Raw genomic sequence first — 10,376 nt, 5'->3', positions numbered from 1 at the left:
AGTTTTGCGGCCGCCGCACAAAATCGAGCACGTGCTTTCTACGAGGGCCGTGCATGACTGTCCAGTTCTGTGGCGCAGAATTTTGAATTACATTTCGTAAATCCATCCACCACATATATCTCGGGTTCGAAAGATCATTGACATTGCGGACAAAACTCTTTCCGTGAAATGACCTGTGCTCTCGCTATTTGTGTCGCTTTGGATGCTGAAAACTTACATATTATGTAAAGTATTGCAATGTTAGAATCACTTTCAAATCAGTTTTATATTATTCTGACAATCACGTTCAATCCTTATTCACACAGTTCGATTTTTTAGTTTGGGTATTAATTTTTGTTCATTATACATCAGTAATTTTTTTTATGTAGCACATAAAATTATGTGATTTATGAGAAGATCTTTTTAAAATTTGCATCTACAAAATTTATCGATAACATTTGCATAAAGTTATAAAGTATGAAGGAACTGTGTTTATCTACTATATTTAAGACTTAGTTAATTGAAATTCCAAAACCCGTCTTCGGATTTTTGTTTCGTTTTGCGTCCCTTCCGATTTAGTAGGTATTCATCGATATGAGCGCGTGCGAAGAACGATGTCCTCTTTCCAACGTTCATCTCCGATTCTCCAATAATTTCTTACGAGAGTCTGCCGTTTGTTCGGGAACTATTCAAGGCCTCTCAGTAAAATCACAGCGACATTATGCCGGTCGAGCGGAGGGCGTGATTTCGGCAAAGTGGCCAGGAAAATAGCATACCGATCTCGCATTCTATTGAATCCGGACCACAAGCGGTCGGTAATTCCGCGGGTCGGGCCATCTCTCATCTCGCCTCTTCGCGCCCGTTCCGCATTACAATTTCTTCGGGATGCCGCTAGCTCCCTTCCTCCATGTGCCACGTCTCTCTCGTAGGGAGGTGACAAAGAGTCGCTGTCGAAGAAAGAGAATGGCAGACTGTATGGCGGCGGTCAATGTCGAGGCGTGAGACCCCGGGACACCGTGAATTGTCCTCGGAAGAAAACGCGAATACTGAATGGGAAAGAATGGTGGCCAAACGAGGCGAATTCGTCGACCCTACTGCGGTTGCACCGACGACGGTGATATGGAAACGGTGCGGCAGCACCGAAGATCGACGAGGATTTCTCGTCATAAAAACGGCCCCTCCTGGCGGCCCTCAGAAAAATCGCGGCTCGGGGATACTGCGATAATATTTTCCTAGGATCCTAGAAAAACTCGAGACTCGCGTTTGTAGCCACCGGGGGATCCATCCTTCGATCTCATCTTCCCGGAGGAGACGAGCCACCGCTCTTCTCCCCCGGTCGGATTACCGACGCACGAATCGTAACCGTGAAAGGAAGGATCCGATTCGAAAGAACGGATACGTCCTCGAGCTTGTCTGTTTGTCTTCTCGTTCAACTGCACGCCGCGTTGAGTTTTCCTTTTTTGAGATACCATCACAGTTTCCTTATATCGCTTCAGAAGCGATAGCGACGCTTGTTTTGTTAATGAACTGATATCTTCGTGGCAATTTCAATTTCCGATCCATCGATCCGTAAATTCGTGTAGAAACAAGTCGTACAAAGAATCCAGTTGCAAAACTTTTATTTAGCTTTGTTGAGTTTGCCACACACATATATATATATATATCTGCAAAATATATTCAACGCATGTTAATTGTGTACTAACATATATCCGAGGCGTAGAGAACGGCCTCGGAAGATAAGGTTGATAAAAGGATAAGCAATAATGAGTGGCAAGCGTGCGGGCAACCGTGTCGGCTGATCAGGCAACAAGCACCGGTTGCAAATGAGAGCACCTTGCACGCGGCTAATGAATAATTTTAGTATCCTAACGAAAATAGTCAGCGGCGTGCCCGCAGCATCGCCGAATCCTTTAATCAAGTCGTTACGCTTTCCGCACGATGCCGACATGCGGGGTGATCCGCTCGTGGTTTCGACACGTGTCTGTGCGCGATAAACGAAGGATGATCGCGCTAGTCTGGGAAAGGAAAGAGAGAGAGAGAGAGAGAGAAAGAGAAATAGAGAGAAGAAGAGAGAGAGAAAGAAAGATAAAAATGAGGGAAGAGAGAGAGTGGGAGAGGAAGAAGCCCGCCGCGAATCGCCGCGTGTTGTTGCCGGGATATAAAGATCTTCTTAATTCGCGTGAGGAGCCGGCTTCCGTGCTTTTTTTAATCCACGTGGACTTTTTGCGGGGTTCCTGCACCCGGTGATGCCTACCAACGTCGGTCGCAACGTGTATATTTAGGCTGGCATTAGGCCGTCCCGGCTCCTAGGCGGCTGCTTATTAACTCTTCTTCGGCATATTGCCTCCCGTAATGCGACCAACAACTGCAACGCCTCCCCTATGTTTGCCTCCTTTTTGCCTCCCGTTGTCTTCTCTCTGGGCCCCGGCGAGCGGTCCCTAATGCCACGATATCGCGTCGCGGCTAATTCACAGCCGTGATTAGGAATGATGATCATGGGTCTTTGGCCGTCGCGATGAGCACGTGGATGATTGAAGAACATTATGACGAAAATTTCTTTCGACTGTGAATTTATTGAGATCACCTTGAAACGATCACGCTGTCATGATTAAATTAATAGTGCGAAGTTTATAGTGTCACTGAATGCAGCCTTGTCCTGAGAGCGTTTGTACTAGCGCCAACCGGCAACGTGTTACGTCATTCGAACACAATCGGCCTCCAGTCAGCCTGGATCGAGATACAATCGTGAACGAAAGTTAGTTCGGCAAATATTTGTAGTCATTTCCGGCTCCGAAGCTTTCTCACAGGGGCTGGTTGAATTCTGTTCTAGAAAATTGGTGTTCTACATCGAAAATGTTAAATCCAATAAAAATTATTGAAAAATAAAGAAAAAGACGAGAGAGGAAATATTTTGAATAAATTTAAATAAAGTTAACATTTTAAAAATTAAAACTTAATCAACTTTTTCTTTCGATTAAAAATTAAATTTAGTCAATAATAGACATTTGTAGTTAAAGTCTATTTAAAAAAAGCTGAACTTATGTTTAAAGAATTGTTTGTATTCATAAATTTGCAATTAATTTAAACACTTAAAGTCTGCATCGTTTATTTCATTTATTTTTAATTTTTATTACATATTCAAAATTTATTAAATTTAGAAGGGCATACTTATGTTTTTCTTTGCTAGGAAAATTTATCTGACGTTTTTAATTTTTTCTCTTGAAGTTTACCAGGTGGTCCGAAGATTTGGGACTTCTTGCGGCCTGTTGATGCGTTTGTTTCATATCGAAGAGCGCTGATCAATGAGCAATGATAAGGCGGGCAGGGTACAAAGCGTAAACAATCGTTTTTTGGCACAGTCATATCGTACTCATCCGTCGTTTTCGTTGTTGCATCGATGAGTGATTAGAAAGTAATTAGTGCCCCGATAATTGCCGATCCTTAGATCGAACCCCTGCGGTTCCTACTCATCTCGTGCCGGATGTTCAATGCTTCGGAGTAGGAACCTATTGTTTTCCATGAGCACTTTCCCACGATTGTTGCTGCACGTTACCATTAACTTGCGTTATTATAAGATATTTATTTATTACAATGGTATGCACAATGTTCATCGCTGATACGTATCTCGCACGTTGTAATTTTAATTTCGGATAAAAAAATTCGAGTAAGATAAATATAAGAGGAACACAGATCGGTTCGCATACCGGTTGCAAAACCACGGGCGGTCTCATGCAACCATCTTGTGACCGAGGACAACATTGTATCTCTGTTTTCCGCTAAACAAACTCCTCCCAGAACGTCTCGAGACTGTCGCATGCAATCCGTCTGTGAGAATCGCAGACGGATGGATTTACTTGGCTAAGTATACATTGCATTATGCTCTTCTCGGTTAATGTACAAGCCTAACGAGGCCAGGATATGGTTTTTCCGCGACAAAGGCGTAGGTTACATAGCGACTGGCGCGAAGAGAAAAAGGGAAAAGGGAAGAGAGAGAGAGAGAGAGAGAGAGAGAGAGAGAGAGAGAGAGAGAGAGAGAGAGAGAGAGAGAGAGAGAGAGAGAGAGATTCATGCGTGGCCGTCTACCCCGGTACTACCACCAGCGAAATGAAAGGGAAGGCGCGGTAATTGAAGTTAAACGAGATAGCCGGCCATTCATGGGTTACGGGATCGTGACAATGAAGCTGGCTCTTGGTTGAACGGACGCCTCGGGCGACAGACAATGGCTCCGCTGGAGTTTACACCGCGTTGAGGAGTTATGCCGTAATATTGTGGCCGTCCTGGTAGTTTTCTGCTGATGTCGATGAAGGTACCGCGTGAAGTTCTCCGAGGCTCGTCGTTCACAAAGTCGCCTGGCCGATTCATGCTGCAGTTCCGTCCCGAGCGCAGTTCGTTCACCGCGTGAAACGGGAAAAAAATTGATTTTTGTCATGTTAGGAGAACCGCATTAATCTATCGCATTCGTATCTTTCTTCTTAAATACGAAAAGAAGGAATTAATTTCACTTGTAATTAGCATTGCTTGTAAAGGAATATATGTATTTCTTTATTTTGGAATAAAGCATATACAATATTAATATAGAATTTTTAAAATTTGTACGTGAATTATGTATTTTTAATACGAGGAAAATACAAAATCAGTTGTGAACGATATTCGAACAGCACAATCTAAATTCATTCGATACGTCTTTTGATTATATAATGAATCAATATTGCTCTTATATAAACAGAGTAACAATTATAACAATGGACAAACATTGATATTTGTCCATTGTTATAACCGAACATGCAGAGTGAAATCGCAATGTAAATGCAAATGGGATTAATAATATAAATGTAGAACAAGCGAATATAATACATTAGATGTAGGTATGCTGCAACAAAGCAATCTTTTTACTGTACTTTAAAGATTATCAAAGGAAGAGCCAAGGGAACCGAGAGAGTCTAGAAAGTTGAGATCACACCTTTTTCGTCGCGAGCAGATTTTTCTAGAGATCAGTTATGACACCGAATGCAGGATTACAAGATTGATTTTCTTGTTCTCAGTGGTGGCCAGGGATCTCCCGTTGCGATCTCCTGGAAGCTGTAAACTCACTGCGACGCCGAGATCGAAATCTCGAATCTTTCACAACTCTTTCCTGCATATCGTCGAAACAAAAGTGAGATTTCGTGGAGAGCTGCGGCCGATCGTGTTTCGGGAAATAATCGATGAGCCCGCGCGAACGACATCGGTCCGGATGTCTCGGTAGGAGCGGATTACTCGTCGTTTACTTATTTTTCATATGAAGGAGCTCTCATATGTTTTCAAGTAGTCACCTGTTTCTCGTTAACATCCCGCGTATTTCATGTGTCACGCTGTAGACAAGACAGATGGAGACGTCTGAAGAGTCGAGTTGAGATAATAACTCCTTCTATCATGCTAATGTTCTTGAAAATCACAGGACTAGATATGAAACTAACGGGTGCAGAAAGTGTAATATAAAACCAAACGGTTTTTTTCCTTCCTGTCGATTAATTGAACATATTGGAAATTATTACTGTGAGGAAATATGATTTTGTACTCGGATCTTAGATTCGTCGTGGTGATGCACGTAGCGAGCGCATCAATGTAAGATCGTAGACGTCTTAATGGCAGCCAGGACGACTGCTGGGCGGGTTCGCCGAGAGCGATTGGCGCGCGATCGTTGATTTTATCCCGGACGGTATCTCACTCCCTCATCTTCTGCGGTCGCACGTGAATTCTTCCCTGAAGAGACGCAACATATATCCAAAACGCGTTTCCCGGGACGCTATTCGGCCTGGTTCCCCACGACCACCCACGACTCGAATGGTGGCGAATCCGTGAGACGCGACCGGGCACGAGTTCTCTCCCGTTTCATTTTTTTCCCCCCTTCCCGTCCTTCACTCGACACGACATCTTTCCCCTCACGGATTCTCAGCCCGGGTTCGGGAAGCCGCGCTTGAATGACTAAATGGAATCGAAGTGAAATGGAACGACCGCCCGTGTGTCATTCACATTCGTGTGTCACGTCTCGCTTCTCTCGTGGCTCCCGAAAAGCCGGTCCCGAAATGCCGATGATTCCCGGCGACGAAACGCGACGGTGCCGATGACTTTCGTGACTTAAGCCTTTCTGGCTGTCATGCGGCCGTAATTATGCTAAGAGAACTACTGTGAATACTCTTTCTCTCTGAATGACTTGGCAGCAGTCGAACGAATGCGCGGGATAAACTGTCTCTATTACTGACACAGCATATTATTATGTGATCATGCCATGCTAATGCATCCCCATATGTGTATTCGCATAATTTGATATGATTTTGTTAATAGCTGCTAAATTCGATCACGAATTTATAGCAACAAACATAGATGTTAACAAATAGTATCGTTTGCATATACATGTTACGCAATGTGTTACATCACCCTTTAAAAATTATGCAAGTCGAATTTTTAAGCATTAGGAATTTTTAAGGAATATGGTCGCAATAATGTGATAGGACATTAGAAATTTTCTCCTCGAGAGCGTTTCGATTCCTCAAGAATTATTTATGTACATATGCGTTCACTCTTTCGCGTAATGTCATAGAGAGATTTTGGCACTTTTTTTTGTAGAAATTTGCGAGAGGGTCAACAGTTTGCACGGGGTGGTGTTCCTTTGTCGTCTTTTCGGCCATTACTCCCTTCGTGAATTTTTTATTAGACTTCAGAGCCGCGTGGAGTATGCGTCCGGAAGCAAAATCGAAGAAAACGATACCACGCCGGGGTGGTATAATGCTCTCCGTGGCACAGCCCCCGGCGTCCTTTCTCACACTCTCTCTTTCTAACGGAACAGAAACGTGGTACAGCGCGTCGGAGCGCGCCGGATCCCGACTGACCTGTGGAAGAGTTGGAAAGGAAACTTGCCTCTAATTATCCTGTTGGGGCCATATAGTAGCCGCGTGAGTGCACGCGTGCGCTGCGTTGTGTACGTGAGTGCGTGTCTGCGTGCTTGCGTGCGTGCGTACGAGTAACGCTGACGCGCGATCGAGAGGAGGACCGGACTTCAAGGAGAAGGGCGGCTCCGACGGCAACGGAATATATTATAGACTCGTTCCTTTCGACTTGCGCCGCGCCGGGCTGAAATCTTGCTCTGGGTTTCGTGTTAACTTAAGTGTCCCTGAAACGGACTTTGTGGGAGAGCGCGGCGTGCGTATGTGCCGCACACACGCGGTCGCCTCTTCTTCTAGTTGACCTCTTAACGGTCAATCTCTTTTTTCCTTCTTTTTTACGTGATCCGTGCGGAAGTGGATTATGGATTGTTATGAATTATACTTGTATCAAGCTCCCTTCTTAGGGAGCAAGCAACAGAACACATTGTGAGGACAGAACAAATCGCAATATTTAAAATTTGTAGCAGATGGATATTTACAATAAGTATTGGATTCCTATGCAACGTCTACAAAAAATTGCGTAGGATACCGAAATTAAAATTTGATTAGAAAATATAAATCTAAAAAATGTTTATTAAATGGAGATTAATATAAATGGCAAACTTCACCAATTTTGTGATGAGAGATTTTAAGTGTTTCAAAACTTTTATGTTTAGAAAAATTACATCAAAGTCAAATTTGATAGATTATTTGTCGATCTCTGAAACGATGCATGCATAATGAGTTCCATCTTTGAATTTTAAATTTAATTTGAAAGAGTCTGGAAAGGACTATGAGGATTCTCTTTGGCGAAGCGGATTTGAATTTGTTAATTTGTCATTGAAGCAGTTCGCAATCCTTTTAATTTATTGCACTGGTAAGATTAATTTTATTTTTCGATGTACCGTTTTTGTATGGTTCACAATACCATGCTAGATTGACACGTTGCATTTCACAAGTCATTTGTGGCACATTGAAATTTTTAATGCTAATTTAGTCGTTTTGCGGTTTCAAAAATGAAGCAGCCAAAGAGGCGTATGACGTGGAAATTACTGTTATTTCCGCGTATTATTTACTCGGGAACCATAAGGACACTGACATGAATAATTGTTGGACCAGTTCTTTGATTTTTCTGCGTTGTGATATTATTAGTTTCTTTGACAAAGAGAAATAATTTTTTAAATTTATCTGTTTCTATATTAAAAATTAATGTATTGTTAAACTAATAGAAATTGATTAATACATGGCGACATGTTTTTTTTTGTTTTTTAATTGTAATGATTGATAAAATTGCATTTGGTGCATTTTGCATGATTAGTACCAGCATTTCGAAAGGTTTCAAATTATTACTCCTTTATACTATGTGAAGGTACGATAAATATGTCTTTTCATGGTTTTAGAAGATTTATTGCAAGTCAATTGCCCGCTGTTTACAAGAATTGATACGATAATGCTTTAAAATATTTTTTCTCACTTGCATAATTAATTTTTATTATATAACTAAAAGATTTAATCTCTTTTGTAGATGGCAAGTAAAAAAAGGAATGTATAATAATTTTTAGTAGAGTAAATAACTTTACAGTTTTTTAATATAATTGTTAAAATAATTTAATATTACTCTCATTATTTTAAAACTTTTTGTTAGTTATTAGAGAATCAATACGCACACAGTGATGTGTTTGATAAAAGAAAAGTGATATAATTTAAAGAAATGTATGGCAGGTGTTAATTTAACTTTTACGTTTCTCGTAATTAATCTGTATCCACTTCTGCAGGTGCAGAATTGTAATTCATTCGTAAATTATTAACTTTTAACGAAATTTAAATTTTAATGAAAATGACGGAAATAAAAAAAATTCTGCACCTGCAGAATTGGATACAAAGTAATTGTACCTAATTTACAGTGGAATACGGGACACTTAAGATCATAATACACGCACAATTTTGTCACGAATTGGAACAATTATTTTGAATGTATCGCAGTAACGAGTATTCACGAGAATTTACTAAAATATTTAGAAAAATTATGAATGCATGTAAAATTCACAATGCACAATTACAAATTTATAATACTTAAGTATTTCGAACTATATACGAGTTCGTGATTGTTGTTTTTTCCACTTATTCTTTCTCCTTTCTACTTTCTTACTGTTTTTTAGTATTAAAATTAAAATTAAGATTATTTAAAAATGTGTTAAATTAATAGTTATAAATGTTAATTCTTTGATAAAGAGATTGAATAAAGATATGTACAAATAAATTAAAAATATTTTTTAAATTTATTATTCCACTAAATGGAATCAAAATAATATATAAAGTTGGTATCAGGGTTGGTATCAATTTAATAAATAACAATTTTTAATTATTTGTAACGTCATTCGTTATATTTAACAAATCGTCGTTAAATTTTATTACAATGATTTTTTTATTTACAAGAAGGCACTGTTGATCGCGAAACGTCATCGATCGATTCGCTCCGGGCGAGTTTACAAATCCGCTCGATTATGTGTCCATCCATATTTTTCTTTCATACATAATTTTCGTACATAACTTCCATACATAACTTACGATGCAGTGTACAAATGCAGTTCACAAATAATAATTGGTGTCAATAGTCAGGTACCCGGGCATTTTGAATGTTACTTGGATACCCGCGTATTACTCTGGAATATCAGGTTTTTTCCTAATGATTAGGAAATACTAAACGAATACTAAACAACGAGATTACATCTCGATCATAACTCATATATGTATTTATATTTTTTTAAGAAAGACGTTTCATAAAAAGGCACGCTCAATCAGAGAATAATATTATATTCTAACAGATATAAATAATGTATAGTATTACTCCCTGAACATGATTTTTTATAATTAATGCTATTCAAATTTTAGTACGCATACATCTACATGAACATATATGAGCTTAAACGTAATATCATAACATAATGTCGCTTTTATCATTATCAATTTGTGTGTAATTAGAACACATTAAGTGAACCTATAAAGAGAAAAAAAATAGGAACTGATCATCCAGATACCGAAAGTTCTGTCAAAAAATAATGTATCGTAATGTATTCGAACACATATGTTATTTCTTTGATCGAGTAATGGATAAGTATTCAGAGATTATTCTGCTCATGCTAACAGGATTATACATAATTATTACATAATAGTGTAACAGCATAATTACAATTATAATATAAATATAATAATAGGTGTGTAATGCACTTATATAAGAAATAATATTAAATAATCGGGTACACGAATAACGTCCGAAATATTTGGATACCTGAATATTGACAGCACTGATGTTTATATTTGCATAGTCAGTTATTCTACAGAATCACTAAGGATTGCATAGAATTACCGCGAATTAATTATTTTAATATATATATACATATAATATTATTATTATTATAAAATAATAATATAATGTAATACAATATATAATACAATATAATATATATGTGTGTAAATGTATAATATATAATATAT

Source organism: Monomorium pharaonis, chromosome 3, assembly GCF_013373865.1.
Source record: "Monomorium pharaonis isolate MP-MQ-018 chromosome 3, ASM1337386v2, whole genome shotgun sequence".
Taxonomy (NCBI): Eukaryota; Metazoa; Arthropoda; class Insecta; order Hymenoptera; family Formicidae; genus Monomorium; species Monomorium pharaonis.
Note: the sequence above shows the minus strand (reverse complement) of the source record.